The 7500-nt window shown below is 46.0% G+C and overlaps 24 non-coding genes across 24 annotated transcripts; all 24 read left to right on the top strand.

Moving 5' to 3' along the window:
* The first annotated feature begins 158 nt into the window (after positions 1 to 158).
* LOC138587619 (5S ribosomal RNA) lies at positions 159 to 277 on the top strand. Its single transcript, XR_011307614.1, has one exon. It is a non-coding gene; the product is annotated as a 5S ribosomal RNA (ribosomal RNA).
* A 182-nt stretch (positions 278 to 459) lies between these two features.
* On the top strand, positions 460 to 578 carry LOC138586858 (5S ribosomal RNA). Its single transcript, XR_011306915.1, has one exon. It is a non-coding gene; the product is annotated as a 5S ribosomal RNA (ribosomal RNA).
* A 182-nt stretch (positions 579 to 760) lies between these two features.
* LOC138586658 (5S ribosomal RNA) lies at positions 761 to 879 on the top strand. Its single transcript, XR_011306723.1, has one exon. It is a non-coding gene; the product is annotated as a 5S ribosomal RNA (ribosomal RNA).
* A 182-nt stretch (positions 880 to 1061) lies between these two features.
* On the top strand, positions 1062 to 1180 carry LOC138587684 (5S ribosomal RNA). Its single transcript, XR_011307676.1, has one exon. It is a non-coding gene; the product is annotated as a 5S ribosomal RNA (ribosomal RNA).
* Positions 1181 to 1429: 249 nt separating this feature from the next.
* On the top strand, positions 1430 to 1548 carry LOC138585469 (5S ribosomal RNA). The gene has a single exon (XR_011305599.1). It is a non-coding gene; the product is annotated as a 5S ribosomal RNA (ribosomal RNA).
* Positions 1549 to 1730: 182 nt separating this feature from the next.
* On the top strand, positions 1731 to 1849 carry LOC138586947 (5S ribosomal RNA). Its single transcript, XR_011306999.1, has one exon. It is a non-coding gene; the product is annotated as a 5S ribosomal RNA (ribosomal RNA).
* Positions 1850 to 2031: 182 nt separating this feature from the next.
* LOC138587618 (5S ribosomal RNA) lies at positions 2032 to 2150 on the top strand. The gene has a single exon (XR_011307613.1). It is a non-coding gene; the product is annotated as a 5S ribosomal RNA (ribosomal RNA).
* Positions 2151 to 2332: 182 nt separating this feature from the next.
* Positions 2333 to 2451, top strand: LOC138586771 (5S ribosomal RNA). Its single transcript, XR_011306832.1, has one exon. It is a non-coding gene; the product is annotated as a 5S ribosomal RNA (ribosomal RNA).
* A 182-nt stretch (positions 2452 to 2633) lies between these two features.
* On the top strand, positions 2634 to 2752 carry LOC138587617 (5S ribosomal RNA). Its single transcript, XR_011307612.1, has one exon. It is a non-coding gene; the product is annotated as a 5S ribosomal RNA (ribosomal RNA).
* Positions 2753 to 3001: 249 nt separating this feature from the next.
* LOC138586359 (5S ribosomal RNA) lies at positions 3002 to 3120 on the top strand. Its single transcript, XR_011306442.1, has one exon. It is a non-coding gene; the product is annotated as a 5S ribosomal RNA (ribosomal RNA).
* Positions 3121 to 3302: 182 nt separating this feature from the next.
* LOC138587616 (5S ribosomal RNA) lies at positions 3303 to 3421 on the top strand. Its single transcript, XR_011307611.1, has one exon. It is a non-coding gene; the product is annotated as a 5S ribosomal RNA (ribosomal RNA).
* A 182-nt stretch (positions 3422 to 3603) lies between these two features.
* On the top strand, positions 3604 to 3722 carry LOC138587615 (5S ribosomal RNA). The gene has a single exon (XR_011307610.1). It is a non-coding gene; the product is annotated as a 5S ribosomal RNA (ribosomal RNA).
* A 182-nt stretch (positions 3723 to 3904) lies between these two features.
* LOC138586783 (5S ribosomal RNA) lies at positions 3905 to 4023 on the top strand. The gene has a single exon (XR_011306844.1). It is a non-coding gene; the product is annotated as a 5S ribosomal RNA (ribosomal RNA).
* Positions 4024 to 4272: 249 nt separating this feature from the next.
* Positions 4273 to 4391, top strand: LOC138585880 (5S ribosomal RNA). The gene has a single exon (XR_011305988.1). It is a non-coding gene; the product is annotated as a 5S ribosomal RNA (ribosomal RNA).
* A 182-nt stretch (positions 4392 to 4573) lies between these two features.
* LOC138586640 (5S ribosomal RNA) lies at positions 4574 to 4692 on the top strand. Its single transcript, XR_011306705.1, has one exon. It is a non-coding gene; the product is annotated as a 5S ribosomal RNA (ribosomal RNA).
* A 182-nt stretch (positions 4693 to 4874) lies between these two features.
* LOC138587613 (5S ribosomal RNA) lies at positions 4875 to 4993 on the top strand. Its single transcript, XR_011307608.1, has one exon. It is a non-coding gene; the product is annotated as a 5S ribosomal RNA (ribosomal RNA).
* A 182-nt stretch (positions 4994 to 5175) lies between these two features.
* Positions 5176 to 5294, top strand: LOC138587612 (5S ribosomal RNA). Its single transcript, XR_011307607.1, has one exon. It is a non-coding gene; the product is annotated as a 5S ribosomal RNA (ribosomal RNA).
* A 182-nt stretch (positions 5295 to 5476) lies between these two features.
* On the top strand, positions 5477 to 5595 carry LOC138587611 (5S ribosomal RNA). The gene has a single exon (XR_011307606.1). It is a non-coding gene; the product is annotated as a 5S ribosomal RNA (ribosomal RNA).
* Positions 5596 to 5777: 182 nt separating this feature from the next.
* Positions 5778 to 5896, top strand: LOC138587610 (5S ribosomal RNA). The gene has a single exon (XR_011307605.1). It is a non-coding gene; the product is annotated as a 5S ribosomal RNA (ribosomal RNA).
* A 182-nt stretch (positions 5897 to 6078) lies between these two features.
* LOC138586985 (5S ribosomal RNA) lies at positions 6079 to 6197 on the top strand. The gene has a single exon (XR_011307035.1). It is a non-coding gene; the product is annotated as a 5S ribosomal RNA (ribosomal RNA).
* Positions 6198 to 6379: 182 nt separating this feature from the next.
* On the top strand, positions 6380 to 6498 carry LOC138586770 (5S ribosomal RNA). Its single transcript, XR_011306831.1, has one exon. It is a non-coding gene; the product is annotated as a 5S ribosomal RNA (ribosomal RNA).
* A 182-nt stretch (positions 6499 to 6680) lies between these two features.
* On the top strand, positions 6681 to 6799 carry LOC138587194 (5S ribosomal RNA). Its single transcript, XR_011307233.1, has one exon. It is a non-coding gene; the product is annotated as a 5S ribosomal RNA (ribosomal RNA).
* A 182-nt stretch (positions 6800 to 6981) lies between these two features.
* Positions 6982 to 7100, top strand: LOC138586503 (5S ribosomal RNA). The gene has a single exon (XR_011306576.1). It is a non-coding gene; the product is annotated as a 5S ribosomal RNA (ribosomal RNA).
* A 182-nt stretch (positions 7101 to 7282) lies between these two features.
* On the top strand, positions 7283 to 7401 carry LOC138586823 (5S ribosomal RNA). Its single transcript, XR_011306882.1, has one exon. It is a non-coding gene; the product is annotated as a 5S ribosomal RNA (ribosomal RNA).
* The last annotated feature ends 99 nt before the right edge of the window (positions 7402 to 7500 follow it).

Genomic DNA, 7500 nt, shown 5'->3' with positions numbered 1-7500 from the left:
GAGAGGTGCTGATGCTGCAGGCCTTGAAAAAGTTGGATCAGACACTCATGTGCAAGAATGCATTGAATTCATCCTAGAAAAAAAACACAGTAACATATGAAGAGATTAAAAAGTGCCCAAATGCATTTTTAAAAGGCCCGATTGAACACACAACTGTCGCTTACGGCCATACCACCCTGAACACGCCCGATCTCGTCCGATCTCGGAAGCTAAGCAGGGTCGGGCCTGGTTAGTACTTGGATGGGAGACCGCCTGGGAATACCAGGTGCTGTAAGCTTTTTCATTTTTCTGTCATGGACAGGAGATGTGCTGATGCTGCAGGCCTTGAAAAAGTTTGATCAGACACTCATGTGCAAGAATGCATTGAATTCATCCTAGAAAAAAAACACAGTAACATATGAAGAGATTAAAAAGTGCCCAAATGCATTTTTAAAAGGCCCGATTGAACACACAACTGTCGTTTACGGCCATACCACCCTGAACACGCCCGATCTCGTCGGATCTCGGAAGCTAAGCAGGGTCGGGCCTGGTTAGTACTTGGATGGGAGACCGCCTGGGAATACCAGGTGCTGTAAGCTTTTTCATTTTTCTGTGATGCACAGGAGAGGTGCTGATGCTGCAGGCCTTGAAAAAGTTTGATCAGACACTCATGTGCAAGAATGCATTGAATTCATCCTAGAAAAAAACCACAGTAACATATGAAGAGATTAAAAAGTGCCCAAATGCTTTTTTAAAAGGCCCGATTGAACACACAACTGTCGCTTACGGCCATACCACCCTGAACACGCCCGATCTCGTCCGATCTCGGAAGCTAAGCAGGGTCGGGCCTGGTTAGTACTTGGATGGAAGACCGCCTGGGAATACCAGGTGCTGTAAGCTTTTTCATTTTTCTGTGATGGACAGGAGAGGTGCTGATGCTGCAGGCCTTGAAAAAGTTTGATCAGACACTCATGTGCAAGAATGCATTGAATTCATCCTAGAAAAAAAACACAGTAACATATGAAGAGATTAAAAAGTGCCCAAATGCATTTTTAAAAGGCCCGATTGAACACACAACTGTCGCTTACGGCCATACCACCCTGAACACGCCCGATCTCGTCCGATCTCGGAAGCTAAGCAGGGTAGGGCCTGGTTAGTACTTGGATGGGAGACCGCCTGGGAATACCAGGTGCTGTAAGCTTTTTCATTTTTCTGTGATGGACAGGAGAGGTGCTGATGCTGCAGGCCTTGAAAAAGTTTGATCAGACACTCATGTGCAAGAATGCATTGAATTCATCATAGAAAAAAACCATGACAAAATTTTTGACGAAAACTATAAAAAACGTTAAAAATACAGCCAAATTCAAGAATGTGGTGGGGCAGATGCCCCATCACATTCTTGCTGCACCATGCCACGTCTTTAAAAGGCCCGATTGAACACACAACTGTCGCTTACGGCCATACCACCCTGAACACACCCGATCTCGTCAGATCTCGGAAGCTAAGCAGGGTAGGGCCTGGTTAGTACTTGGATGGGAGACCGCCTGGGAATACCAGGTGCTGTAAGCTTTTTCATTTTTCTGTGATGGACAGGAGAGGTGCTAATGCTGCAGGCCTTGAAAAAGTTGGATCAGACACTCATGTGCAAGAATGCATTGAATTCATCCTAGAAAAAAAACACAGTAACATATGAAGAGATTAAAAAGTGCCCAAATGCATTTTTAAAAGGCCCGATTGAACACACAACTGTCGCTTACGGCCATACCACCCTGAACACGCCCGATCTCGTCCGATCTCGGAAGCTAAGCAGGGTCAGGCCTGGTTAGTACTTGGATGGGAGACCGCCTGGGAATACCAGGTGCTGTAAGCTTTTTCATTTTTCTGTGATGGACAGGAGAGGTGCTAATGCTGCAGGCCTTGAAAAAGTTGGATCAGACACTCATGTGCAAGAATGCATTGAATTCATCCTAGAAAAAAAACACAGTAACATATGAAGAGATTAAAAAGTGCCCAAATGCATTTTTAAAAGGCCCGATTGAACACACAACTGTCGCTTACGGCCATACCACCCTGAACACGCCCGATCTCGTCCGATCTCGGAAGCTAAGCAGGGTCGGGCCTGGTTAGTACTTGGATGGGAGACCGCCTGGGAATACCAGGTGCTGTAAGCTTTTTCATTTTTCTGTGATGGACAGGAGAGGTGCTGATGCTGCAGGCCTTGAAAAAGTTTGATCAGACACTCATGTGCAAGAATGCATTGAATTCATCCTAGAAAAAAAACACAGTAACATATGAAGAGATTAAAAAGTGCCCAAATGCATTTTTAAAAGGCCTGATTGAACACACAACTGTCGCTTACGGCCATACCACCCTGAACACGTCCGATCTCGTCCGATCTCGGAAGCTAAGCAGGGTCGGGCCTGGTTAGTACTTGGATGGGAGACCGCCTGGGAATACCAGGTGCTGTAAGCTTTTTCATTTTTCTGTGATGGACAGGAGAGGTGCTGATGCTGCAGGCCTTGAAAAAGTTTGATCAGACACTCATGTGCAAGAATGCATTGAATTCATCCTAGAAAAAAAACACAGTAACATATGAAGAGATTAAAAAGTGCCCAAATGCATTTTTAAAAGGCCCGATTGAACACACAACTGTCGCTTACGGCCATACCACCCTGAACACGCCCGATCTCGTCCGATCTCGGAAGCTAAGCAGGGTCGGGCCTGGTTAGTACTTGGATGGGAGACCGCCTGGGAATACCAGGTGCTGTAAGCTTTTTCATTTTTCTGTGATGGACAGGAGAGGTGCTGATGCTGCAGGCCTTGAAAAAGTTTGATCAGACACTCATGTGCAAGAATGCATTGAATTCATCATAGAAAAAAACCATGACAAAATCTTTGACGAAAACTATAAAAAACGTTAAAAATACAGCCAAATTCAAGAATGAGGTGGGGCAAATGCCCCACCGCATTCTTGCTGCACCATGCCACGTCTTTAAAAGGCCCGATTGAACACACAACTGTCGCTTACGGCCATACCACCCTGAACACGCCCGATCTCGTCTGATCTCGGAAGCTAAGCAGGGTCGGGCCTGGTTAGTACTTGGATGGGAGACCGCCTGGGAATACCAGGTGCTGTAAGCTTTTTCATTTTTCTGTGATGGACAGGAGAGGTGCTGATGCTGCAGGCCTTGAAAAAGTTGGATCAGACACTCATGTGCAAGAATGCATTGAATTCATCCTAGAAAAAAAACACAGTAACATATGAAGAGATTAAAAAGTGCCCAAATGCATTTTTAAAAGGCCCGATTGAACACACAACTGTCGCTTACGGCCATACCACCCTGAACACGCCCGATCTCGTCCGATCTCGGAAGCTAAGCAGGGTCGGGCCTGGTTAGTACTTGGATGGGAGACCGCCTGGGAATACCAGGTGCTGTAAGCTTTTTCATTTTTCTGTGATGGACAGGAGAGGTGCTGATGCTGCAGGCCTTGAAAAAGTTTGATCAGACACTCATGTGCAAGAATGCATTGAATTCATCCTAGAAAAAAAACACAGTAACATATGAAGAGATTAAAAAGTGCCCAAACGCATTTTTAAAAGGCCCGATTGAACACACAACTGTCGCTTACGGCCATACCACCCTGAACACGCCCGATCTCGTCCGATCTCGGAAGCTAAGCAGGGTCGGGCCTGGTTAGTACTTGGATGGGAGACCGCCTGGGAATACCAGGTGCTGTAAGCTTTTTCATTTTTCTGTGATGGACAGGAGAGGTGCTGATGCTGCAGGCCTTGAAAAAGTTTGATCAGACACTCATGTGCAAGAATGCATTGAATTCATCCTAGAAAAAAAACACAGTAAAATATGAAGAGATTAAAAAGTGCCCAAATGCATTTTTAAAAGGCCCGATTGAACACACAACTGTCGCGTACGGCCATACCACCCTGAACACGCCCGATCTCGTCTGATCTCGGAAGCTAAGCAGGGTTGGGCCTGGTTAGTACTTGGATGGGAGACCGCCTGGGAATACCAGGTGCTGTAAGCTTTTTCATTTTTCTGTGATGGACAGGAGAGGTGCTGATGCTGCAGGCCTTGAAAAAGTTTGATCAGACACTCATGTGCAAGAATGAATTGAATTCATCATAGAAAAAAACCATGACAAAATTTTTGACGAAAACTATAAACAACGTTAAAAATACAGCCAAATTCAAGAATGTGGTGGGGCAGATGCCCCATCACATTCTTGCTGCACCATGCCACGTCTTTAAAAGGCCCGATTGAACACACAACTGTCGCTTACGGCCATACCACCCTGAACACACCCGATCTCGTCAGATCTCGGAAGCTAAGCAGGGTCGGGCCTGGTTAGTACTTGGATGGGAGACCGCCTGGGAATACCAGGTGCTGTAAGCTTTTTCATTTTTCTGTGATGGACAGGAGAGGTGCTGATGCTGCAGGCCTTGAAAAAGTTGGATCAGACACTCATGTGCAAGAATGCATTGAATTCATCCTAGAAAAAAAACACAGTAACATATGAAGAGATTAAAAAGTGCCCAAATGCATTTTTAAAAGGCCCGATTGAACACACAACTGTCGCTTACGGCCATACCACCCTGAACACGCCCGATTTCGTCCGATCTCGGAAGCTAAGCAGGGTCGGGCCTGGTTAGTACTTGGATGGGAGACCGCCTGGGAATACCAGGTGCTGTAAGCTTTTTCATTTTTCTGTGATGGACAGGAGAGGTGCTGATGCTGCAGGCCTTGAAAAAGTTTGATCAGACACTCATGTGCAAGAATGCATTGAATTCATCCTAGAAAAAAAACACAGTAACATATGAAGAGATTAAAAAGTGCCCAAATGCATTTTTAAAAGGCCCGATTGAACACACAACTGTCGCTTACGGCCATACCACCCTGAACACGCCCGATCTCGTCCGATCTCGGAAGCTAAGCAGGGTCGGGCCTGGTTAGTACTTGGATGGGAGACCGCCTGGGAATACCAGGTGCTGTAAGCTTTTTCATTTTTCTGTGATGGACAGGAGAGGTGCTGATGCTGCAGGCCTTGAAAAAGTTTGATCAGACACTCATGTGCAAGAATGCATTGAATTCATCCTAGAAAAAAAACACAGTAACATATGAAGAGATTAAAAAGTGCCCAAATGCATTTTTAAAAGGCCCGATTGAACACACAACTGTCGCTTACGGCCATACCACCCTGAACACGCCCGATCTCGTCCGATCTCGGAAGCTAAGCAGGGTCGGGCCTGGTTAGTACTTGGATGGGAGACCGCCTGGGAATACCAGGTGCTGTAAGCTTTTTCATTTTTCTGTGATGGACAGGAGAGGTGCTGATGCTGCAGGCCTTGAAAAAGTTTGATCAGACACTCATGTGCAAGAATGCATTGAATTCATCCTAGAAAAAAAACACAGTAACATATGAAGAGATTAAAAAGTGCCCAAATGCATTTTTAAAAGGCCCGATTGAACACACAACTGTCGCTTACGGCCATACCACCCTGAACACGCCCGATCTCGTCCGATCTCGGAAGCTAAGCAGGGTCGGGCCTGGTTAGTACTTGGATGGGAGACCGCCTGGGAATACCAGGTGCTGTAAGCTTTTTCATTTTTCTGTGATGGACAGGAGAGGCGCTGATGCTGCAGGCCTTGAAAAAGTTTGATCAGACACTCATGTGCAAGAATGCATTGAATTCATCCTAGAAAAAAAACACAGTAACATATGAAGAGATTAAAAAGTGCCCAAATGCATTTTAAAAAGGCCCGATTGAACACACAACTGTCGCTTACGGCCATACCACCCTGAACACGCCCGATCTCGTCCGATCTCGGAAGCTAAGCAGGGTCGGGCCTGGTTAGTACTTGGATGGGAGACCGCCTGGGAATACCAGGTGCTGTAAGCTTTTTCATTTTTCTGTGATGGACAGGAGAGGTGCTGATGCTGCAGGCCTTGAAAAAGTTGGATCAGACACTCATGTGCAAGAATGCATTGAATTCATCCTAGAAAAAAAACACAGTGACATATGAAGAGATTAAAAAGTGCCCAAATGCATTTTTAAAAGGCCCGATTGAACACACAACTGTCGCTTACGGCCATACCACCCTGAACACGGCCGATCTCGTCCGATCTCGGAAGCTAAGCAGGGTCGGGCCTGGTTAGTACTTGGATGGGAGACCGCCTGGGAATACCAGGTGCTGTAAGCTTTTTCATTTTTCTGTGATGGACAGGAGAGGTGCTGATGCTGCAGGCCTTGAAAAAGTTTGATCAGACACTCATGTGCAAGAATGCATTGAATTCATCCTAGAAAAAAAACACAGTAACATATGAAGAGATTAAAAAGTGCCCAAATGCATTTTTAAAAGGCCCGATTGAACACACAACTGTCGCTTACGGCCATACCACCCTGAACACGTCCGATCTCGTCCGATCTCGGAAGCTAAGCAGGGTCGGGCCTGGTTAGTACTTGGATGGGAGACCGCCTGGGAATACCAGGTGCTGTAAGCTTTTTCATTTTTCTGTGATGGACAGGAGAGGTGCTGATGCTGCAGGCCTTGAAAAAGTTTGATCAGACACTCATGTGCAAGAATGCATTGAATTCATCCTAGAAAAAAAACACAGTAAAATATGAAGAGATTAAAAAGTGCCAAAATGCATTTTTAAAAGGCCCGATTGAACACACGACTGTCGCGTACGGCCATACCACCCTGAACACGCCCGATCTCGTCTGATCTCGGAAGCTAAGCAGGGTCGGGCCTGGTTAGTACTTGGATGGGACACCGCCTGGGAATACCAGGTGCTGTAAGCTTTTTCATTTTTCTGTGATGGACAGGAGAGGTGCTGATGCTGCAGGCCTTGAAAAAGTTTGATCAGACACTCATGTGCAAGAATGCATTGAATTCATCCTAGAAAAAAAACACAGTAACATATGAAGAGATTAAAAAGTGCCCAAATGCATTTTTAAAAGGCCCGATTGAACACACAACTGTCGCTTACGGCCATACCACCCTGAACACGCCCGATCTCGTCCGATCTCGGAAGCTAAGCAGGGTCGGGCCTGGTTAGTACTTGGATGGGAGACCGCCTGGGAATACCAGGTGTTGTAAGCTTTTTCATTTTTCTGTGATGGACAGGAGAGGTGCTGATGCTGCAGGCCTTGAAAAAGTTTGATCAGACACTCATGTGCAAGAATGCATTGAATTCATCCTAGAAAAAAAACACAGTAAAATATGAAGAGATTAAAAAGTGCCAAAATGCATTTTTAAAAGGCCCGATTGAACACACAACTGTCGCGTACGGCCATACCACCCTGAACACGCCCGATCTCGTCCGATCTCGGAAGCTAAGCAGGGTCGGGCCTGGTTAGTACTTGGATGGGAGACCGCCTGGGAATACCAGGTGCTGTAAGCTTTTTCATTTTTCTGTGATGGACAGGAGAGGTGCTGATGCTGCAGGCCTTGAAAAAGTTTGATCAGACACTCATGTGCAAGAATGCATTGAATTCATCAT

This window comes from Semicossyphus pulcher, unplaced genomic scaffold, assembly GCF_022749685.1.
Source record: "Semicossyphus pulcher isolate SPU_LCO1_2020_fin unplaced genomic scaffold, fSemPul1.0.p SCAF_11, whole genome shotgun sequence".
NCBI lineage: Eukaryota > Metazoa > Chordata > Actinopteri > Labriformes > Labridae > Semicossyphus > Semicossyphus pulcher.
The sequence above is the reverse complement of the archived record's forward strand: the minus strand, read 5'-3'. Positions and strand labels throughout refer to the sequence as shown.